Here is a 25097-nt window from a genome sequence, read left to right on the forward strand (position 1 = left end):
AGAACTGCCTGATCCTGTCTTGGCCACAAAGAAAGCTACCTTTCTGGACACCTATTGCTGCATTACAAAGCACCCCAATACTTTGTGGCTTAAAAAAAACTTATTATGAATCCTAGATCTGTTGGTTGACTGGGCTCAGCTGGAGGGGCTCTTGCTTGAGGTCTTTTCAGGCAGATGACAGGTGGAGTCAGAGTCATCTGAATGCTCTCCAGGGTGAACACCCATGACGACCTCCTTGTTCACATGTCTGGTGTCTCAGTGCTGCTCCAAGTGGCTTCTCTTGACAACAGAGGAGGCTGAATGGCTCACACAGCAGCTCGGAGCTCCAAGGGGCAGAAAGCAGGGCTGCCAAGCTACCCTGAAACTAATCTAGCGTCCCTTCTGCCCACCCATATGTAATGGGTGTGGCAAGGTCATTCTGCAGGAGAGCAGGTGGGATGTGGTGGTATTGCCATGGCCATCTTTGGAAAACAGTCTGCCACAGCAACCCTAGAAGAGGTAATATCTGTGTGGAGCCAGGCAAAGGGGACAGGGAAGGGTATTCCAGGCAGTGGGGCAGTGCATGCCAAGGCAGAGGGCAGACAAAATGGGACATCTATGCATTTCAAGGCACTTACTATGGCTGAAGTGGTTGTTGACTCAAGATGGGAAATGGCAGGAGCTATGACCAGGGAGAGACCTAGATGTCACAGGGCCCCCAGCACCTAAAGAGTTTAGATTTTACCCTGGCGGCATTGAAAGACATTAAGGGGATTTCATTAAGCCAGGAATTGGCCCAACCACATCCACATCTTGGAAAGATTTTGCTGGCTGTAAAATGAAGAATGAGTAGACAAAGGCAGGTAGACCATATGCCTTCCCCTAGCTGTCCCACACCCCAAAAGAGGAACCACTGAGCTAGACCCTGGGCACAGCTCAGGCCTGGGCCTTGCCCTGGCCCTCTGCTCTCAGTGGAGCAGCGAAGTTGCACCAAAGAGAAGGGGCCCAGGGGCAGTGGCGTCTGCAGGGTTCAGCTGACTCTATCTGTTAGGCTCATTTGTCTGAGATTTTGGAAGACTTTGAATAGCACTCATGATAATTACAGAATCCCCACATATATTGATGAGAAACAGCTACATAAATAGCAAAGCTTGGTCTTTATGAAGTGCCAGTTTTCTGTAAATATAGAATGTTGGCAGTTACCACCGTGCGGCTTGTCTGCTCCCCGGAGCCAGCACTGGTTTTATCACAGCGCTTTCCCGGGGAGGCTTTGCATCCACCCCTACCTGTGGCCGGCCTGCTGCCTCGCCAGGTGCAATTGCAGGAAGCAGCCAGGCACTCTGAGACCAAGGGAGGTAATCCCAAATCTTTTCAAATGTAGACACTCCTTTTGGACATCAAAAAAGTGTTTTGACCACTCCCGCCATCTATGCGTAGAAACTTCAGGTATATGAGCTACAGACTATAAACCAGGGCTCATTCATAGATCTAGATCAACATGTCCCGAATCGTCTTCTCAGGACACCAGTGAAAGAAAGATACTCATAGGCATTGTATGGAAAATAAGGATCCTTAATCAAGTGTTTAAGACAAGCCAAGTTATTGTTTGTTTGTTTTCTAAATGCAGCATTTCTCACAAACTTTAAATGTGCTAATTTGGACCATGACTTTTCACAAAGGAAGTATAATAGCAGGATTTTCAAAACTGACCATGGAACTCTTTTTCACAGAGTATGTTACAAGAGTTTGAAAAGCATCCTCCTTTGAGTAGTGATGACTAAGTACCCTGTGGGCTCATTAATTAATCTCTGCTCATCTCTCAAAGGAGTAGTATCGTATCAGTTAGTTTTTGCTGTGTAACAAATCACCCTAAATTTTAATAGTGTATACCAATAACTATTTACCGAGTTCATGGTTCTGTTGGTCAGCAGTTTGGGCTGTGCTCAACTGGGTGGTTCTTCTGGTTTCGGCTGGCTTCCTCCTGTGTCTGTAGTCAGTTGTCAGCAGCCAATCAGCTTGGCTTTGGGCAGTTGGCTGGCTTTCAGCTTGGGCAGTGAGAGCAACTGAGTCACATGCTCTATCATCCTTTATCAGACTATCCCAGGTTTATTCACATGCCAGATGGTTAGGGCCACGTGAATAAGAGATCAATCAGAAACCACAGGGCCTGGTAAGGCCTAGGCTCCAAACAGACACAACACCCCCTCCCCTGTGTTCTATTGGGAAAAGCAATTCACAAAGCCAGTTCCTATGAATCCAAAGCCCAGAGAAATGAGCTTGAGAAATAGAGGCTTCCAGATTCTTATCAGGAGAGTCTTAGGGAAGGTGATTTGCTTGGGAGAACATGTTAGGGTTATTGTTGAAGTTGTGTTTGCATAACAAACAAAAAAGAGTTCTGGACCTATACTGCATGTTTATTTAGGGTGCTTGGAGGCTGTATTAGTCTGTTTTGTGATGTTATAACAGAATATCACAGACTAGATAATTTACAAACAATAGAAACGTATTTCTCACAGTTCTAGAGGCTGGGAAGTCCAAGATCCAGAGCCCCGCACGTGGCGAGGTGCTTCTTGCTGTGTCACTCATAGCAGAGGGGCAAAAAGAGGGGAGGGGAGGGGAGGGGAAGAGAGAAAGGTAAGCAGGATGAACTCATCATTTTTAAAGAAACCCACTCCCACAATAACAGCATTAATCCCTTCATGAGGGCAGAGCCCTCACATCTTAATCTCCCCTTAAAAATCCCACCTCTTAATATTGTTGCATTGGGGATCAAGTTTCCAACACACAAACTTCGGGAGATGCTTTCAAACCACAGCTGAGAAGGAGAGGCTGCTGATGGAGATTATGTAGGGCTAAAACTGTCCCTCAATCCACCCCTCAATGCCGTCACTAGAAGTGAGTTTAAACTTCTCTCTCCCAATAAATAATATACTGAAAGCCCACCAACCAGAGATGACTAGGAATCTGCTTGTAGCTGTATGTAGTACAAAGTTAGATGTTTTTAGCATGCTGCAGCAAGGTTGAACATGCCCAGAGGAACTTTGGGAGTGTCTCTATCAGGGGGAGTTTGGCTTTGGGCTATCCAACACTCTGAGGACGGATGATGAAAGAGGAGACAGGTCTGGGTTGAATGCTGTCAAAAGTGGGGGCAATATGGTAAGTCGATATCTCCATAATGTCTGTCCAGGAAGCAGCAAGATTTAAACAGTGGTGCACTTGCCATCAGTAAGGAAGCAGCAGTCACTTAGCAGACAAGAAGCTGGTTGTTTTGGGATTGGGGTTCAGCCTTGCCTATGTCTTGCTAGACACATTTCTCAGGATCTGTTGGCCTGTACGGAAACATCAAAGTTCTCTAAGTGGCCGGGCGCAGTGGCTCATGCCTGTAATCCTAGCACTCTGGGAGGCTGAGGCAGGAGGATAGTTGAGCTTAGGAGTTTGAAACCAGCCTGAGCAAGAGCGAGACCCCAACTCTACTAAAAGTAGAAAAAATTAGCCGGGCATGGTGGCGCATGCCTGTAGTCCCAGCTACTGGAGAGGCTGAGGCAGGAGGATTGTTTGAGCCCAGGAGTTTGAGGTTGCTGTGAGCTAGGCTGATGCCGGGGCACTCTAGCCAGGGCAACAGAGTGAGACTCTGTCTCAAAACAAAACAAAAAATGTTCTCTAAGAAATATTGTGATCTGATCACTGGTGGGCAGATTATTATTTCATTATAGACCAAGATGGAAGTTGGTCAGTAAGAGACTTTACTAGAGCTAGAGGTAGAGGTATCCAACAAGTGATGCATATCCAGAATGTATTTTTTTAACAACTGTTGCAAATCAAAAAGAAAAAGACAGACAAACCCACATAAAGAAAAGAGCAAAAAGACTTGAACTTCACAGATGAGGAAATTCAGATGGCGAATAAATACCAAGTTGTTCAACTCCATTAGTCATCAAGGAAATGCAAATTAAAATCACAAGGCAGCACCACTATATACCCACCGGCATGGCTAAAATGAAAGACAGGCAAAAGCAAGTGTTGACAAGGGGTGTGAAGCAACTGGAACTCTCATCTGTTGCTGGTGGGATGTAAATTGATGCAGTCACTCTGTAAAAGTGTTTGGCAGTAAGTAGAGGGGCTGAACATATGCCTCCTCTATGACTCAGAAATCCCACTCCTATGTCTCAACAGAAATGCACATATATGTGTACCAAATGCACTAGAATTCCCATGGCAGCATTGTTTATAATAGCCAAACACTGGAAACTACCCAAATGTCCCTCAATAACACAAAGGATAAATTCACACATTGGATTACAATACAGCAAAACTGTAATGATCTACAGTGATCTACAGCTACAAACAACAATGTGGTTGAGTCCCAGGAACACAACACTGAGCCAGACTGTATGATCAAAAGAGTACAGACGGGATGATCCTTCTCATATTAAAGAACAAAAACAAGCAAAACTAATCAGTGGGGAAAGAAGTCAGGAAGGCAGTTAGCCTTAGGGGTTAGTGACTAGGGGTGCAAGAGCTTCTGGGGTGCTGGTCGTGTTTGGTCGTTTCTTGGTCTGGTTACTGATTACAAAAATTCAGTCAAGCTATTCACTTCTAACATGTCCACTCCAATTAAAAAGGAATCAAAATCAGAGTCCCTAAGTCACTAGTGACACAGCAGCCCCAGCCACGCTGGAGGCCAGTCCCCTTCCTACGCCCATGCTGGGTTTCACCTGGGTGTGGGGTCCCTTCACACCCCCCAGTGGGCAGGGACACTGCTGTGAGCCCTGTGGCCATGTGGGGTGGCGAGCAGTGTCTAGAGCCAGGTGGCCTGTGATTCGGCTTGCTGGTGTGGACATCTGTCCTCCTAACAGTGAGACACAGATACTCCATAGACATGTTTGCTATTATTATCTGCCCCATTTTACAGATGAAAAAACTGAGGTTGAGAGAGGACAGGTGACTTTAGAGGCAGAAAGGGTGTGACGGCTTTCCTTTCTAGCATAAGGGTCACGGCCAGCACTCCTATAACAAAAGATGGTTAAACAAGAGAAAAGCATAGCACATTTCTTTAATAGAAGTTTTACCTGACACAGGAATGAAGACTCAAAGACCCAGGGAAAATTGTGTTTCTATGCTTAGATTTGATGAAAATTGGACACCGTAGAGAAATGTGATTGGATGAGAAGGCTGTGATCAAATAGTAAGAGACTGAGGGAAACACCAGCAAGGCCTGTCTGCTCAGATTTTTCTCGGCCTCTCTGCGTAGCTTTCCTTCCTCCCGGCTCTGGGGCAAGACCCCTCTGGAAAGAGGGTTTTCCAGGGAGAAGGGAGACAATGACCTTTCTAGGTTTTACACGAGAGACCTGTTCTGGGGAAGACGAGTTCTGGTTTCTATGACTTGCTCTGGGGGAGAAAGGGATGGGAGACAGGAGGGAATAAGATTGGAGAGAACTTGCGTGAGGCCCTTGCAATGTCCCAGTTCAAAGTACTCCTCACGCCAAGGTGCCATACTTTGGGGTATCGCGTTCTGAGTCCCAGCAAGACCCGTGCTAGGTCATGTAGTCAACGCGTTCAGTGCACAGCTACAGTTGGAACCGGGATCTCCCAAACCCCAGAACTTGTCATCTGAAGGATTCAGTCCTGCAGCCACGGACGGGAGAAGAGGGCGCTCGAGAGCCCTGCTCCCAGGGAGGGTCCTACTCCGGCTGGACCTGAGCAACCCAGAAGCACAGGGAAGCCTTCCACACAATCACTGCTGCCTGAGCACACATTTTAAATGCAAACTAATTCTTTAATATGCCTTGAAAATGCAAAAGCTCTTCCTTTACAGAAAGATGAAACCAGAAGGTTCTCAGAGGACAGTGACGCCTACTCCCCTTTGCCTCGTACGTTCCAGTACGTGGGGGACAGAGCCAGCCCCACAGTGAGGAGTAAACATCACACGCGGGACACGTGGGTGGGTTCACGCTGCGCAAAGCCTGGGCGAGGCCCATTTCCTCACATTCTGCTTCCACATTCTAGTCAGCGCTGCATTAATGGGCAAGTTTGCATTGGATTTGCTTTATTTCCAGAATTATTTCCAACAATGGAAAAGGAAGCTGAGAAGAAAAAAAACAAAACATCTCCGATCCACCCTCCCTTTATCAGGCAGCCCCACCCCACTTGTTACGATCACCGAAGATCAAATGCAATGTCAAGGAAAGGAAATTCTAGTCTAATAACGACATCACTCTAAACATATGTGAAATGTCTAAATGCTGAAGCGATTTTAATGCTAATATCCTCCTCGGGCCTACCCCTGCTTTTTGTTGTGGGATAACCCTACAAAACCATCCTTGGAGGGAATGTCTGTTGAATGCTTGAAAGGAAACTGGCTAACCCCCATACAGAGAGCGCACATGTTCTTCTGATTTAAAAGCAGCTTTTGACTCTGTTCTTCCTTTATAGTGGACATATTTAGCGGTAACCTTCCAGCAAAATATACCTTTTAGGCTAAAACCTATGATGAAAACCTTTCAGACAGAAAGGAATGACTTGTGCAAAAGACTTAATAATAGCGATAACAATGACATCTGCACCGAGGAGATGTCTCTGGAAGATGAGGAGCTGCCCTAATATTCCTCCACATCCAGTCACTGTTGGTGCTCTGCCCCACCAAGCCCTGCCCGTCCTTGCAGCCTGGCGTCCCTCTCTTTTCTTTCTCTCTCTTCACTTCCTTTTTGTGGCAGAGTTAAAACTTTCAGGAAAGCTTGTGTCCAAGACCAGCACCTTTCCCATCATCTCTGCCAAGCCCACAGCGTTAGATGCATGGATTCATCCGAAAGCACCGTGAACTGCTGTCCCTGTGTTAGGACAAGCGCAGAAGGGAGAAGATTTGGAGGTGTGGCCTAAGGATGCAGGGCGCCCCTGCACCCTCAGCCCCATCCACCTGCAATCCCAGGCCCCTAGCATCCTAGAATGAGGAAGGGTCTCAGGATCCATAGACTCATTCCTTACCAAAGTCATTTGTTAATTTCTAGAGCACTCAGGTGTTCATTTCAGAATGTGCCCATTAAAATATAAACATCTTACCTGAGATTTTAAAAACCTTTGCACCATTAAAAAAAAAAGTAGGGGGGGAATGTGTTTCCCAGCTGGGACTTCAGTTAGCCAACCTCGTGAGGATGGGAGGTGTGTGTGGTCTGTGTCCCTCCTCTCACACGTTCTCCTGGTTCTCATGCCATCAGCTATCATGAATTAGTCAGCAGGTGTTGTGGTGCTCCTACTATGTGCAGGCTACTGGCCAGCCTGGGAGTGAGGGGAGCAGGGAACAGGAGGAGGAAGAAGCTTCAGCTCCCACAAAACAGTCTGGCAGAGATCCAAGCCAACGGCAGTACCAAATAAGAATCCAAGAGATCCCAGCCCACTAAGCGTTATCAAATCAGCCACTGGGGGGCCCTGGGCCAGGCTGGACGGTGGTGTTCAGAAGGAGAGAGGTGGGGTGGGGCGGGGCAGAGTTCAGAAGAGGAGACACACCTGCGCCGCACATGGACTGTTGAGGTCAAAATGAAAATTGTGGCCCAATCTGCACAGAAACCTTAGAGAACATGCCGTTGGGAGGCTGTGCATGGACATGATTATTAGGCACTGAAATTCCATAGATGAGTAGTCACTGTGTTTGGGATCGGAATAAGCTGCTGGTCATCACCTGGAGACTGAAGCCTCTTCTTTAGAACCCTCAGGGCAGGGCTGTGCATCGGGGCTGGTAAAGTGACTGGAGAGGCAGCCCAAAGCCTCCAGGTGACATCACCTGCATTTTGTCTTTGAAGTTGCAAAGGTTTGTTTGCTCCTGCTGCGTTGTTTTTGTTCCTTATTACCACACGATGAACATTAGAATTTGGGTAAACCTTGGTTTGAGGGCGGATAGTCACCCCACAATGAGGGCTGCCTTTCACAATGGGAGAGAGATGTTTTATCGTGTAGAGGTCAGCTGATGTCTTTGCTACTGTAATTGTGTAAGCGTTCAGCCCTGACTGGGACTGTGCTGAGGGGAAAGGAAAGGAATGCACCCGAGAGACGCTTGTTGGCTAATTGAGAGTGGGACAGGGGCACGGAGACGGAGGGGTTGAGAAGAGCCCATGAGATCATAAGCCCATGGCAGGGAAGGGGGGGCTTCCTTCAGGAGACCACGCTACGCCAGACAGGTTTTGGACATTTGCACAGTTTGTCCAGAATGTTGGGGAAGGTCTATGGGACCGAGGTTCAGTCTGATCTAATCCTCCTTAGTAGGGTGACCCAGGGGAGTTACTAATGTCCCACAAGTTCAGTTTTCTCATCCTTAAAATAGGCATAATGACACCTACCTCACAGCCTTAAAGAAAGGATTAAATTAAGGCCTGGATTTAAGGCACTGAGGACCACGCCCAAGTCGTAGTGAGTCCGCTTTCCACTGGAATTTCTATTATAATTTTCATGATCCCATTTAGTTTTCAAAGGAGCCAGGAAGGTTCATCTTACTTTTTCCATTAAACAGGTTAAAAAGCAGAAGCTCCATTAGATGGAATCACATCTTCAGGGTCACACATGTAGTGAGTGACAGTGAGGAGACGTGGCCCCATGTGTGTCTAAGCCTACACCTCCAGGTGTCACTACCCCTGGAGGTGAGCCTATGGCAAGGAAAGGAAAAACTGGATACAGGTGGCTTTTTGCAGAGCTTGGGCTTTGTTATTTGAATCGGTGTGTCATAGACAATGTTTGCAAAGCCAAGGATGGTAGGCCGTAAATTTGAGCCTCTGGATCATGTAGCGTCATCCAATGAGTGTCTGTTAAAGTCCTGTGATGTGCCAAGCTGGTGCTAATGCTGATGATGCAGAGATGAGTGAAATTCCAACCTGCAGCCAGGCCAGGTAGGGAGGCAGACCCGGGGTTGGAAAGGGATATGATAGGTCTCCCATAGAAGGCCGAGGAGGGAGTGATCCAGCCTCCTGGGTGGGATGGGAAGTTTTCACAAAGGCCACTAGAGGAGGTGCAGCATCTTGCGTTCTAGGTAGGATGAACCAGTCACCATTAAATGTTTGTTGAATTGATTAAAAGAAAACGAACAAAAAAACTAGGTTTCCTAAAGGTAGTGTATGTGCTATTATTTGCAAAGAGGATAGCAAAACTCTGAATATTGGAATCCAGTCCTGCTTCGGGTACAATTTATGGCTGTAAAGAATGAGGTTTATCTTAACATACGTTCCAGAATGTACACATTGAGATGAGTTTTGCACCCTTTGGAATAGAATCCTGGGAAGCTACACATTTATTCCGGTGATTTTTGCCATTATCCCAAACATTTTTGGAACTCTTCATTGTCAGGTGAAGAATGTGATGTTTACAAGTCCCACTCGAAAGTCGAACTCATTATGTTGCCGCAGTCATAATTTATTCCTAAATTATTCCAAACATAGGATTACCCAGCATAACCATACACTTGAATCACATATTTTACCTCCAGAGGGTTTTGGGCCACTTCCCAAAATCAAAACCACCCTCTAAGGGACCTAGTGTGCAATATTTGATCGAAGGATCAGCCACGGGCTCTAAAAGCAATTCCAAAGGACGGTAGCAATCTTACAGAAATCCTGTAAGTACCCAGTACCCCGGGAGGTGCCCGGGGTGCATTCGGCCCCATGGAACCCCTTGGAAAGTGAAAAATACACGAGGATGGGAGAGGGGCACTTTCCATTCTCTGCCTGAGTTCTGAGAGTCCAGCTATCCAGGCGTGGCACAATAGAATCAATGGGAGCTCAAAAGGAAAAACAAAATAAGCATAAAAGGAACAGCTGAAATTCTAGCGCTTGTGCGCAGAGGTGGGAGGGGAAGTCTGCCTGAGTGATACCATTCTGGCCCCAGACTAAATGCACAGGGTCAAAGGTCATGGGAGGGGAGGTCAGTAATGCCAATACCTACTCCTCCTGTTTGGGGCATTTCTTAGCAAAGGACAATAGCAAAATCAGAAATTAGGCATGCACCTGATAACCCCCTCTGTGCAAAATTTTGATACAAGCTGGATATATACATTCAACCCTGAAGTTCCAGTGATGCTTCGTTCTCTCTTCCCACTGAATCCAAGGTGGGAGCCGGCAGAGTGGACCCGAATACCCTCAAGGGGCAGAGAGAAAGGGAGAAGCACAAAGGCAAGTCAGTCAGAATGAAGCAATGCCACACACTAGCAAGCATGGCCACCGTGAACTTGAACTCTGACCTCAGATTAGCTTCCCTGTAGGAGCTGATAAGCGGAATGAGCAGGGAAGTAGAAGTGTGGGAAGGAGCTCTGGGTGCTTCCTCCTTGCACGGATCCAAGGATTAAGGAAAAATAAGGCTGTGTGGGTATATTTATAATTTTAAAAAAAGGACTTAGTGGAAGAGAGATTGGATGGGGTTGAAAAACAGTGCAGCTCTGTTGTTTTGCTTTCATGACTTCCTGGGCTCCAAGTAGTGAGAAGAGGTGGGAAATATGCATGGGAAATGCATGAAGTGGCTCTTAACTCAGGATGCTTAGAATGTAGGTGGGAAGGCAACACATAATTACATACAATTAGTCAACTCTGAAAGAGCAGATAGGAGTTACTGAGTAGTCCAGACAGCAAGTGTGGACTAATGCAACTCAGGAAGAAAGGAATTCCCAGTTTCCATTCGGATATCTGAATGCTCTCAGCCCCTGCCGTTTGGCACGGCTCCCCTTCGGAGGCACTGCCCCTGGCGTGGGCTGGGCTCGCGTCCGTACACGGGCAGAGCTGCTCCCTGGGTGCGGACTGGGTTTCACTAAGACCAGATAAAATGGCTGCTTCCTTTCTGCCTCTTGTTCCCAACTAGGCCAGCCACAGTCCGCTGGCCCTGGGAAGGGAGAGGTGTCAGCAGGTCCCTCTGACACGGGGATGGGGGCCTGGGGGGTCGGGGCCATGCTGCCTGGCCACCACCTCACCCGCAGCCTCAGGTACATTCATGAGGCCACTTGCTCCCCACTGGAGGGTCCTGCGGTATTTCCACGGTGCTGGGACAAAATGCAATGACTGCTTTGGAGGCACATACCTGTTCCTGGAAAAGAAAAAGAGCTGCTTGAGCTTCATTTTGACTTTTACTGATACAAATTGATTGATTAGAAGAATGCTTCCATTTCCTTGGAAGTAAACACCATTCCTTATAATAACAGGTGGCTGACCTGAGCCTTCTTACCCTCCCTTCCCAGGTCGGGGCTGGTAAGGAATCCGTCTCCCCACCCTCCCTGTACCCCAGAGCCTGTGAAGGCACCTGGAGCCAGGAGGTGAGAAAAGACTCTGCGGTGACTGCCAGAAACCAGGCCACTGATAACTCCATGTGACACCAAACCCTTTCATTACCCCTCCTATCTTTTTTTTTTAAGTAATAGATTATAAACCAAATCTCATCAATGTCTACAACAGAACAGCCTCGCAGAAGTGTGTAGGAAGGACTAGATCCCTGCTCCCCGCCCTCCCCCAAGACAGCTCCCTGGCATGTTGAGCACTGGCGAGAATAGTTTGAAAATCTTGCCTTCGTTTTCAGGGATGGCAGACTAGTGATCTTTAAGGTGCTTTCCAACGTTGAGTGTCTCTGATTCTCTGCAGCAAAGTCTCACAATACTCTGAAGTCATCTGCTCATGGGAGTAAATCCAGGACTAGGACTTGACTTCCAAGCCTGGTCCTCTCTTTTCTCTGAGATTGGAGTTGCCCTTCCCACAGCTGCAGAGCCCGGAAACCTGAGTACTCTTTGTAATGCCTACCTCTGCCTTGCTGAATCTACCACCAGGTCTTGTCGGTCCTGGCTACTCAAAGTGTGGTGCATGGTCCACAAGTTTGGGTGTCACTTGGGCACTGGATAGAATGCAGAAGCTCAGGCCCCACCCCAAACAGACTGAAATTAGCAAGATCCCCAGGAGACATGAATGCAACAGATATGCACATGAAAGTGTGAGAAGCAAGTGCCACTCAGCTCTGTTTTCTTCCCTTTTCTATTGCCCATTGTCCTGTGGGTTCTTGCCTAGACCACTGCGTCTGCCTCATCTCCAGATGGGGCAGCTCTGGTGCATTCACACTCTAGAGTCCTCCCTGGGCACAGGCTGAAGCAGTAGCCCCCACTGTGTCCCTTCCCTTGCCACTCCCCCACTGCATCCCTACAGGATGCTTAACCACTCTGACCTGCTTCCCTTTCTTCAGACGTCTGTTCTGTCCTTGGAAGATTAACTACTGCTCATCCTTGAGATCTCAGCTGAGAGGTCACCCCCTCCCTGCAGCCCTCTCTGATCACCCAGATCCAATCCCGCGCCCTGTCTACATGAGCTGGTAGCACTCTATACTTTTCCTGTGGTAGCTGTTATCACAATGTGTAATTATACATTTACATCTTTGTGGGATTATTTGATTAGCATCTCTCCCTGCTAGCCTTAATCTCCATGAGGGTAGAGACGGTGACAGTTTCACTCATCACTCCATCCCCAGGGTCCAATTCAGTGCCTGACACACCACAGATGCCCCATAAATAAGCATCAAGCTAAGTGCAAGAAGCCAGATATGAAGGACTAGATGCTATAGGATCCCAATGATATGAAATGTCTAGAAAAGACAGAAAACTGCCATGAGTTGCCCGAAGACGGGGGTAGGAGTGAGGGTTGGCTTCAAATGGACATAGGGGACCTTTCTGGGGTGATGGAAGTGTTCTAACACTGGACTGTGGCGATAGTTGCATGATTGTATACATTTGCTAAAAAATATAACTGTACAGTTATAATGGGTGAATTTTATGACATGTAAATTATACCTCAATAAAGCTGTTCAGAAAATGAAATGAGATGAGATGAAATGAAATGAAATGAACCAGGATCTCACAGGTGACTGCATCCCCTTGGCTGCTGTCACATTCCCCCCTCTCCTTCATCCAGCAACGAGATGTGCACACGCAGCAGAAGCTGGGGGAATGACCAGGCCCAAAACGGCTCCCTCCCCCACCCTCCCCTTGCCCTGAGCCCAGCTCAGAGCCAGATGCTGAAGCTGCAGTTCCTTTGATGGTGTCCCAGAGCCGGGGCAAGAGAAAGATTCATGATTTCTAATAACTCTTGTCCCTGCTCGCATCTCTGTCCTCTCTCTAATTAGAGAGGTCTCCTTTGGGCACGGCCCAGAAATCAGGACATTGTTGTGGCTGTCACTGCAGAGTTTAGCAAAATAGTCAAATATTGGGGACTATAGTATGTTCCAGGATTTTTTTTCCCTGAGATCAAAATTCCTCTGAGTGCATCCTTTTCTCTTCTGAAGTGACATGATCTTCTCAGTCACCATACAGAATAGTTGAGGCCCGGTACGTGAATATGTGGACCAGGCATCAAAGGTGTTGGTTTATACGAAAAGACTGACATTCAGCCCTTTTCAGTTCTAACTGGGCCAGCATCCACCCAGGTTTGTCTGTGCTCGTGCCTTACCTGGCACTGCATGTTTGGATGCACCTCCCCACCCCACCCCGCCCTGCTTACAAGTAGCACACTCGTCACAAATTAGAAGACTTGGCCTCCGACATTAAGTTCTTCATTTTCACATATGCTAACACTATAAACCTTGGAAAATCTATGTCATTAATTAGATATTTTCTTTATCACAATTTAAAAAAATTTAACAGTGAAATGTTACATGACGTCTGACTCTAAAGTAAATAATCTATGTACTAGTTAGGGTAGGCTAGTTGCATTAACAAATAGAACCTATGTTAGCTTTCTGTTGCTAGAAGAAAACTAGTGAGGTCTTTGCACCATGATTCAAAGACCACCAGTTTTTGGTGGATACCTCTATGACAACTAAATTTTAGGGAAACAATCCAGGAGCAATGCATCCAAGTGAGGTATATTATCCTCCAAGGTTAAAAGTTGACAGGAGAACCAATACCTCAGTTATGACCAAAAGACAGACCCCGTTTTTAAAAATATTAACATGTACATTACTCATAATTTAATTGCTCAATATATTTACTAGATTCAACCTCCGAAGCCTTTGATTTGACTTTTCTGAAAAATCATATCCATTTCCAACTGATGAGGGGTTGGATGACTGAGATTCTTCCAAGGACAGGATGCAGATCATCAAGATCCGAGTTCCAAATATGTTTCTGAAAAATAGAAAACGTGAGAAAAACTATATAGCCTTCCAAGATGACTACTTTGAATTGTGACATTCATTTGAAAATAAAAGTTCTAGATGTTTCCTTTAAAATATAGTATGTTGTTTGAATCACACTTGATCACCGTCAGTTCTTCCTATCAGGGAAAAGCGTGTTTGGGAGAAGTGCACATAAAAGCTTCGAATTGCCAAGATAGCATTTACTAAATGTGGTCTTGAACATTTTCTAAAAGTTACTTTCTCCATGCTATTCTAGATACAACACAAGAATGAGAGCGATTTCCTTTTCTCTTCACTCTTAATTTTTCTACTTTATGTATTTCTTTTTAGTTCTTTAAAAGACAACGGATAAAAAACGAAAAACACTTGTTCTACCAATGTGTGAGAACTCCAAACAACACAAAGTATCATTGAGCTGAATTTCGTTGTATCCTCTAGAAATTAACACTTCTCACAAAGGAGGAAAAGGGAGAGCCAGTAAGAGGGGAGCAGACAGTAGTTTTAAAAGACTTTCCTTAGTTCATGCAATGAGGCCAAAGGACAACTGGAAATTGAAAAGAAGAATTCTAGCTTCTTGACTTAATATGTAGCAACAAAATCACAATTAGAGAAAGAATATGTATATGTGTGTGTGTGTGCATGTGTACAAGGAAAATGGAAAATGCATTTCTACATCTTATTTTGAATTTAATTTAAACACTAGCAGCAGGATGCCGTAATGAAACTAGGATTTTGGTCAATGTATGTATTTCACTTTTGCCTTTGTATATCTGTGGCCTGCTAGACCCTTATATTGTACCTGTGTAGAAAGGTAACCTCTAAGTGTAGTTGACAGAGACAGTGCCTTGAATACTGTGACCAGTTAAGGAACTACACTGAAAAAATTAAACAGAGGTTGTAATTAAGAGGAAATGAAACTAAGAGTGAGAATGGTAAGTAAGTTAGACCCAAGTTGGGCAGTGAGAACTGAGAACAAATGAGATTGGCAGGGAGAGAAGATAACAGAAGGGATGGGGCAAATGGACCCTGCATCCTTACCTGCAGGGAATAGAAAATCCAACTAAAAGTGCCTTAAACTCATAGATGCCTAGTTTTCCCAAGATAAAGGATTTAGAGGATCCTTCAGGATTCAGGCCAGTGCCGTGCCTTTGCAGTTTCATTAATGTGCTAAGTCCCCTCCATCTTTCCACTTAACGGAGCTTCTCTTTGGCCCTCACAGTTTCAAGGTGGAGGCTCTATTCAGGGTGAAAGGATTGTGGGAGTTGAGACGTTCGGTGGAGTGACCTGGGAAGGCAGGGGCGGGCTCAGGGTGGAATGCACGAACTGGGGAAGGGACAGTGGGCATGCATAATGACAAGGTCTGCTATGGCATGACGATGGAGGTGAGCATCTGAGGTAGGATGGACAACAAGCACCTTGGGGAAGAAATCAAGAAACTAAGCAGGGTAGTGAGAAGATCATCTATATGCATATTGAAATCTCCAAAACTGAAAACAGACGTGGTATTATCTTAAAGTGAATTATCACTCCCACCTCCCCATCCCACATCCACACAACCTTCCCTTGCCTTCAGGATGGGTGCAGCAGAATAAATTCCTTGGTGGAGTTGCCATAACATGCCATGAGTCTCTTGTTTTTCTCCATGTGTGTTTCCTCTCAGCCTCCTCCAGAGGCCACGGACTGCCCTGTGTTGGGGGGGTGCAACCTTCCGCCTGGGACGCCGTGCTCCCGTGGCTCCTGCGGGCTGCCACAGGCCCCTGGAAGCTCTTCCACTTCCACACACTGCTCCCCCGGGGGGACGCGCTCTTGTCTTTCCTCCTGGGGGTTCTGGAACCAGCTCCAAGAGGCTGCGTTACCTCCATCCTCCTTCCCTTCACTCCCCAGAGGTCCACACGGGCTGATCTCAGCTGGCTGATCCATTCTTGGGGCTCAAAATACATCAAAATCTCTCAAAAGCAGAGAGAGGAGGGGAGGAGAGGGGAGGGGAGGGAAGGGGAGGGGAAGGGAGAGGAGAAGAATTAAAGAGCAAGCAGCAAAGAAGTGAGTAGCTTCTTGCCCAAGAAATCAGCAAAAGCCAACGTTCAGGTTTTATGTCTCCTCTCCCCTTCCCTCCCCTCCCCTCCCTCACTGTTAGTACACTCCTGGGAATATTCTTCTCCCTGTACAAAATGTAAACATCAGCTGGGCCCTCTGGTTCTCAGGCTTCAGGCAGGAGTAGGACGGTGAGCAGGTGCTTCCACACCCCTCCCTCCAGCAGCGGCAAAATGCCTCCCACGCTGCCCAGTCACCATGGACAGCGCAGCTCCCCTGGGGGTCTGTGTAAGGAAAACCCCTTCCTCCCATGCCGCTGTCTACACCCCCAGCACCTGGGGGAGAGACCAGCGCATTCTGCTGATGGGGACTTCACCCCCACACCGAACTGTCCAGGCCTTTAGAATGTAGCTGCTCTTCGCAGTGGCCATCTTTGTAGATGTTCAGAAAAGTAGACGGGTATTCCTATTATTCCTACTCCCCACCCCCTTGGCATTTCTTGCGGTTGTTTTGTTGACAAAGAAGCCATTCCTTCGCTGCTTACCAGCCGATCTCTGGCCTCCAGCAAGGAGGCTGAATCCAATTTCATCATGCAACAGCGTGTGATTTCAGCTGATTCCATGCACTTTTTACTTGGAGTTTAAATATTTCAAAAGGTGTTTTTTTCTTCTTTCTGTCCCCTATTGACACTCCCTGTTTGGGTTCTCTCAGCTGCCTCCACGCTCCCTGGCCTACAATCTCACTGACACGGGCTCCCTCTCCTGACTACCTGGAGCATCAGGAGAGGAGTAGGCAGCAGTAGGTGAGAGCCTACACCTGTGTCACCTTGCTTCATCAGGGGGAAGGGCAGGGCAAGGCCCTTAGATCAAGGCCAGCAGGGATTTGTCCTGTGCAGTGTGATGGGAAAATGCCAAGGGGTTTATTCTCAAGGCTTTGCAAAGGCTCCAGACAGGCTCACCTTTTCCTTCCTTCCTCCCTCCCTCCCTCCCTCCTTCCTTCCTTCCTTCCTTCCCTCTTTCCTTTCTTTCTTCCTTCCCTCCCTTTTTCCTTTCTTCCTTCCTTCCCTCCTTCCTTCCTTCCTTCCTTCCTTCCTTCCTTCCTTCCTTCCTTCCTTCCTTCCTTCCTTCCTGTCATATCTAGAGTTATTTGGGCAAATCACGGGAGCTTACAGGAAGCAAGACGGCCCGTGTGCCTGAATGTGCACCTGTACCGGGCACGTGTGCACTTCTGCCGTGTACCTCTGTCTGTGCACACCTGTGCGTGTGTGTGTGTGTGTGTGTGTGTGTGTGTGTGTGATGGATGGAGGTGATGCCTGGTATTGACAGGACACTTAAAAGCCATGGGGAAGTGATATGCAGATCACAGTTACTGTAAAGTGACTCACTGCATAACAAGGAAGTAAGGTGATTTTCATTTTCATTCAACTCAGAAAATACGAAATTTTGAGCATCAGTGGGTAGAACAGGCTACCTATAACACACCTGTGTAAAATTTCAGAGGCTGGAAGGCCAGAGCCCAGATTGGAATAATCCTTTACTTCTCCCTCAGGATGTGTCTTTGACGGTGTGGTACTCAGTAAATAGTTGATAACAGAATGACCGGCGAGGTGTTTTAAGCTAATGCCGACAAACCTGTTAGTGGCGCCGCTGCTGTCCTCATCAGCTGGCTGTGGAATGGTGACCTCAAGCCTGAGAGTGTATGTGTTGAAGTGTACAGGTCTGCCTTGGAATGTTCCCAGAAATGCACACCATGGGAAATATAAAATATTTGGTTGCAAAAAAGAGAGAGCATTCGAAGAGCCAGACTGGTGCGTGCATCATTTGGGTGAAGTTGTAGAGACTTAAATGCCAGCTGAGTGGGCAATCTAAGAATTGAGGGCAGTGGACAGGGTTTGGGAAAAGGAGAAAAATGATTAGAAAAGGCATAAAGTGACTCGAAGGCACTGAATGCAAAGTAAGAGAAATGAATCCAATGACAATAGTGCAATCTGAGAAGAAATAACCCAGAGATGAGAATTGGAGTAGAGTGACTACCAGCCGTGGGCGGCTCCAGAACACGTGAAGGTGGCCGGTCCACACTGAGAAGTGCTGTGCATGCAGAACACACCAGATTGTAGACACTTAGGAGGGAAAAGAAGAAGGCAAAATGTCACAGTAATGTTTTTATGTGGGTTACATATTGAAATGATAATATTTGGATATATTCCATTAAATAAAACATTATTAAAAATTAACTTCATTTTTTTCTACTTTTTGCTTTTTTCTGAACTAAAAATTTTACTTCAAAAGTAGAAAATTTTAAATTGTATGTGTAGCTCACATTATAATTCTCTTTGATGGCCTAGTTCCAGAAGTGCTTCTAGCAATGTGTAGGGTGAGGATGAGAGGAAAGGCAGAGGAAAGAGAATATTGTGAGAGCAGAAATCACTGTGGGCTTGCAGTTCACTTCCTGGCTGCAGGTTGCTGGGTTCTTCGTAGTTTCAGAAAGCCTCAGTTTCCTCATCTGTAAAATGGTGTTTGTCAACGATGTCTGTTGCATGGGGTTGTTGTCAAACCTAAATAGGAAACCATGCAAAGCCTCTAATGGGATAACTTGGCATGTAACAGGGGGTCCTAAAATAGCTCCTTTCTTCCCTTCCTTTCCCTCATCCAGAGTAGCACGTCAGGGGCTCCAGAGGCAGATAGAATCTGCTCTCAGATATGCCTGGATTAAGCAGATACGTTTGTTCCTATTAGGTAAAGAAGTGTGATTTTTCTAATTCTTTGCAATTTTGTAAAGCCAGCTTTGAGTTAACCATAACCTCAGCAACCTACAGCATCCCCCAAATAGAATTTAGCATCCCTGCGAAAGACGGTACAACCCCTGCATATTGTTCAGCTCCGAGACTGACGAGGAGAAGAACTTGTGAACTTGCTACTCATTAATAAGCCCCCTGCCAAAGGGACACAAAATAACAATGAACGTCCCAGAATCCTGGAGAGGCGCAGAGGTGGGAGCAATAGCAGATTATTTCAGAGGCCCCGGGTGGTGATTTGACACTTCTTAAATAAAGGAAACTGAAACTGAGGAATGCTGATGAGTGAGAAATTCTGTCGCCCAGTTCCAATCTATTAGATTCATACTTCGAGAATGGCCGCATTTCTTCTTCCACTAGTTAGACTTAACAGTGGGAAGGAGAAATTGATGCATGGCTAACCCTGGACAGTAGATAATTGCCAAATTACTCCAGGCAGTCTTACAAAAACCGCTGGTCTAGGGAGATTTAAGGAGACCTACTTTATTGTGATTGGCACCAATGCCTTGCTCCATCTCCCTGGGAAAATCGGGTCCCTCTTCTGTGGGCCTCAGTTTCTCATTTATAAAACAAGGAATCATTAGTGCAGGACAAGACATCATAAAGCCAGTTCCCTAGTTTATGCATGGGAAAAAGACCCCAAAAGTCACCTTGTAAATGACTAGAGAAGATTTCAAATTGCTCCGAATTTTAAAGGATCCCTCTCCTCTGCATGACAAATACACCACATCCATGGTTTCAATAACTCAGGTCAAGTGAACGCATGCCATGTGTCTAACCATTCGCTCTGCTATAATTAACAGAATAGCTTAGACTGGTGGCTTATAAACAACAGAAATTTACTTCTCACTGTCGTGAAGGCTAGAAATTCCAGGATCAAGGCGCTGAAAGATTTGGTGTCTGGTGAGGGCTTTCGGTTTATGGATGGCTCCTTCTCACTGTGTCCTCACAGGGTGGAAGGAGCAAGGTGTTTCTCTGGGGCCTCTTTGATCAGGGTGCTAATCCCATTCTTGAGGGCTCTGCCCTCGTGACCTAATCACCTCCCAAAGGTCCCTACCTCCTAGTACCTTCACATTGGCGATTAGGCTTCAACAAATGGATTTGGGGGTACACACACATTCAGACCATAGCACCATGGGCATCAAAAGTTGCCTGTTTCTTATATCCTTAGGCATAAGGCAAATCCAAAAATTAAATTCCTTTCTTGCTAGCATAGTATTCTAGTGGGAAAATTGGTCATGGTGTTAATAATTAGTTTGTCTTAATCAAATTGTCCTCTCTTCCGCCCCTATCATCAAAATTGGTAGGGAACTTAGAGTCAGCTGATTAATTTCACCATTAGGTTAAGTCATTTAGTAAGTGTGGGTTTCCTTCCAGCAATAATTATATCCAATTGAGAAGGAGGCATTGTTTTTAGCTGGAGTGTAAAAGTGTCACTGTAGTGGCCAATGTGTTAAAAAAAAAAAGAAAGAAAACAAAAGGCAATTTCAGCTCAGCAGCTCAAACAATTCAGATTTAACTCACTTCTACAACAAGTTTGGGACACCTTTGCCCAAGATTCTCAAGTGATTCGTTTCAGTGATTCTTCCTCCAAGTGGTGGTGTTCTCTCTCTTAATGCACAGAGAGGACTATGCTACATCCTTAGTGACCTCAAAACCCAACGTTATAGAAAAAGAAGTCTAACTAGAAAGCAACAGCAGGCAGTCATTAGGTCTGCAGATGGCTAATGGGCCTGGGATATGCTCCACACTTCTCAAACTCCATTTTTTTTTTTTTTTTAAGTCTTCACTTCATTCCTGGTGGCTTAAGATGTAGGGTCTTCTCCATGGTCTAGCTGCCCCTTGGGACTATGCCATGTGCTGCCAATAAGATGCCCCAGGCCCTCTGGGCTTGTCTACAGGCCCAGCCTTTCGGAGGTCCTTCCACGTGAGGCTCAGGTGGATGGTTTAGAAGTCTGCAGCTCACACACTCCTGAGGGCAAACTGTTGTTGTTTTCTGCCCTGGTCATCTTTGTTCTTCTATCATGGCAACATCTTGATTCTTCTATGGCTTTTATCAGCTAGATAAAGAGGATTTTTCAGCCTCCAAACACTTGTGAGTTTCTCTCTCCCAATTATCAGTATCCTGAGTCTTGCCCTGGCCATGGAAACTCCTGGTGTCTGTCCAGCAGTGTGCAGGCAATGGCTGGTACTGGCTCCCAACAGGCAGTGCTGCACAACTCTTCCCGACTTTGACGTCACAGCGGTAGCCTAAGATCAGCCACGGTGGTAGTATTTACGCCGTGAAAATCAGCAAATCAGGGACTGTCCCCAGTGTCATCACTAAACATTTGCCAGCTCACTCCCATGTCTGTCTATTGACGATCACCACCTCCAACTCAGCAGCTGTCTCCAAATCCACCTGCCTACTTCCCTTTTTCTCAAAGACAAGTTTCTGAAAGTTAGACCTAAATGGAATGTTTTGAAATATAATCCTACTGAAAATTTAAAACAGGTCTTAGCAGTAATATCCCCCCCTTTTTAATAGAGTCATAACAGAATAAACATGTCTGTGTGTGTGGGCACGTATGTGTGTTTGTGTGTAAGAGAGGAAAAGGGAACAGTACAGGCTGCAGCGGGACCTAAGGCAGAGGATGGGGGTGGAAAATGGGGCTTCCCATTCTTCCCATGTCTTCATTTCAGCCCCTTGAAGAAACATCAGGCTCTCAGGGTCACAGTTTGAGAAACACAGGTTTACTAATATTTTTAAATCAGCTTTATGAAGGTAAGATTTCATACAAAAATTCACCATTTTTAGAAACTTTTTCTTTTGAAATCATTTTAGATTTACAGAAAAGCTGCAAAACAGTACAGAGGGTCCCTATCTACCCTTCACCCAGCTTCCTCTAATGTTAACATCTTACACATTCAATGTACAATCACCAAAATCACATTGTACATTGGTACTATTAACTAGTCTGTGGGCCTTATTCAAATTTCACCAATTTTTCCACTAGGCTCTTTTTCTGGTCCAACCCAGGATCCTACATTGCATTGAGTTGTTGTGTCTGCTTAGTAGCCTCCAATCCATGACAGATCCTCGGTCTTTCCTTGTTTTTCATGACCTTCCCAATTTTGAAGACTCCAGGCCAGTTCAGGTTTGTGTCCTATTATCTCATGATTTGATTGAGGTTACACATTTCCAGCAGGAAGACCACAGTGTGGAGTGCGATTTTCAGCATATCGGGAGTACGTGGTTTGATATGTCTTATTCCTGATAGTGTTAAGCTGCCCAACATAGTATAATGCTTTTGTGATCCATCCATATAGTTGTGTGTGTGTTATGTGTTAAAAGGGAGTTTACTCTTTTTTTATTGCCAAATAGAATTCTGTACAGGTGTACTAAAATTTGTTTATGCATTCAGCAGTTGGTAGACATCTGGGTTGTTTCCAGTTTGGGAGTTATTATGAATAAAGCTGCCATGAACATTCATGTATTAATACAATAGTTAGTGTCTATAGATTTTTCCATTTCTCTTGGGTAAATACCTGGGAGCAGTATGTAAGTATAGGTTGAATTTTATAAGAAAACACCAAACTGTTTTTTAATGTAGCTATACTGTTTTATATTCCCACCAGCATTATATGAGAGTTCCAGTTGCTCCTTTCTCACAAACACTTGATATTGTCAGTTTTCTTCACTTTAGTTAAGAAGTGTGTGGAGGTATCTAATTGTGGTTTTTATTTGCATTTTCCTAATAGCTAATGATAGTGAACATATTTTCATGAGCTACTTGTTCATTCGTCTTTTTAGATGAAGTTTCTGCTCAAATATTTTGTCCCTTTTTTAATTGGGTTATCCATCTTGTTTTTAAGTTGTAAGAGTTCTGTATGTGTTGAATACAAGCACTTGGGAAGATGCATATTTTGCATCTATTTTCTCTCAGTCTATGGCTTGCCTTTTCATTTTCTTAGCAGCATCTTTTGAAAAGCAAAGTTTTTTTTTTATTGTGTTTTGTTTGATGTGGCTCATTTTGTCAACATTTTTTCTTTCCCAGATTTTCCTTTTGTGTGTTATATCTAATAAATCATTGTATAGCCCAAGGTCATAGAGATTTTCTCCTGTACTTTCATCTAGAATGACTTTCAAGTGGTGATGGCTCCTAGCATATTTGCCTTTTAATTTCTCTACCTACTCCCTTAACTCTAAATCTAGTAAGAAATTCTCTTCCAGTTAAGTGCACTGAGAATCATTCATTCTTTGGCTAACAAACAAATGCTTATAATAATCATGAAAAATTTTGACTTTTATATAATCATAAATGTTCATTGTTGGCTTCCATGGAGCACTTGCTACTCACAATCTCAGTTGTGGTGCTGCCCAAGACAAACTCCAGATAAGGACTTGGGTAAAGACAATAGTGTGCTTGTAAATATTTAACAAGGGGCCCTCCTGAAATAAATACATGCCCTGATATGTAGCATTTGCAAATTTCCATGGTGTAAATACAACATGACCAATGTTTAAACTACCAGAGTTACATCAACTGACTTTCAAAAGTCCTGAGGTTTTAATAATTGGCTCTCATGGCAGTTCATGAGACACAAGCCTCCTCCATCACCCCACCAGGCACATATCTGAGGCAATTCCCAGGAATCGGAAGTGAGGGAGTGAGAGAAATGAGACAGGGAAAGGAAAGAAGCCAACCAAGGGGGGATTAAAGAGCTGGTAGCACTGTGGACAGCTGGGACTCCACCCCACTGAGGAATCTCAGAGGGACAGTGTAGACCATCACCCAGAACTGTCCCAATAAGGGCTGAGAAGTTGGGTTATTGGTTTGCTGACTCCTACTCCTGTGTCTTCTCTCTGCTGTTGATAACTTGAGTTGTTACCTGGGCACTTTCAGGCTGCTCTGCACACGGGCTGAGAAAAGTTCTGTAGCACTGGTGGAGGCCTGAGGCAGAAAATCAGGGAACCACAGTTGACGTGAAAGCTGTCTGGGTAGGAGGCTGCCCGCACGTCTTGAGTTGTCCATTGTCAGAGTGGCCCAAAGGTTACATCTGCTCCACGCACCACATGCCCTTTAAACCCTGGATCACCACTAGTCAACAACACCTCCCATTAGACCCATGGTCAAAGGCACAATTCCTTGTCTGGTGCAACGTTGCTGATAAAATATAACAGGGAAGAGGCACCTTCGGTGCCAGTAAGTAATGCTTTCTTTATTGGCTGATGTGATCTCAAAGTCCCCACCTGCCCAGAACCTAGTGACACTGGTGTTCCCTACAGGAGTCGTGACTTTCATTCTTCTGTTCAATTAGTAGATTTTATTTTCTTCATAGAAAGGGTATTTGCTTCTTTGCCAGTTCTTAAAAATATGTGTAAATGTGAGTGCGATTAATAGAATGCAGGCCACTTAATAGTTGGAATTATATGTAAGTGCTGGGCTGGGAGTGGGGGCAGGCGGTTGTCTTACAAACCAGTAGACAAGTCATATTCAAATATTTTCTAATCTCCAGACTGTCTCCCTTGTGGTAGCATCTTGAGCTCGAGTAGCAGCCTACATTCCGGAGGTATTTCCACTGACCTTTCCCTGCTCGGATGTCTGACCTAATGTTTCTGTGGTTATGTAGATCAGAGAAAATCTTATCATGACAAATAAGATATTTTCTTAAATGCAAAAGTCCAGTTCTTCTTGGGGCAAAAAGAAATTGGCTATGGCTCTGTCTCCTCCGCTGGAGAAATGTCCCACAGATGTGGAACAGATGGGCCTAGATCTAGATACCATCTGCTTTTCAGTTGTAATTAACATCGGATCCAGGGGCAGGTTGGATTTTACCATTGAGTTGGCCATCCCCGTTGACCACTGGGAAATCCTAAGTCATGTGCTTGTCAGAATGTGAAATCTGGGTTGTGTTTCTCTGGATGGGCAACAGCTCTTAGGAGACAAGGGGAGGAAAGGAAACCAAGCTCTTCAGAGAACCATTCCTGTGTGTCTGCTTCTATGGAAATGGCCCCACAGCTGCAGCTGAAGACAGGAATAAGCCTTCTCTTTTCTTGTGACTTTGTAAAGAAGAGCATGTGCATGGTTCTCTAAGCCCATTTCCACTCCACTCCTTTGGTCCTACTCTTTGAACAAATTGATTAAAATAATAATGACCCCCAGCAACAATATTGTCTATTTAA

The 25097-nt window shown here is 45.4% G+C and overlaps 1 protein-coding gene across 2 annotated transcripts in view; it reads left to right on the forward strand.

The window, feature by feature from the left end:
• Positions 1-25097, forward strand: part of SLC24A3 (solute carrier family 24 member 3) — a 457347-nt gene that overhangs the window by 294179 nt on the left and 138071 nt on the right. The window lies entirely within an intron of this gene.

Source organism: Lemur catta, chromosome 17, assembly GCF_020740605.2.
Source record: "Lemur catta isolate mLemCat1 chromosome 17, mLemCat1.pri, whole genome shotgun sequence".
NCBI classification, from domain to species: domain Eukaryota; kingdom Metazoa; phylum Chordata; class Mammalia; order Primates; family Lemuridae; genus Lemur; species Lemur catta.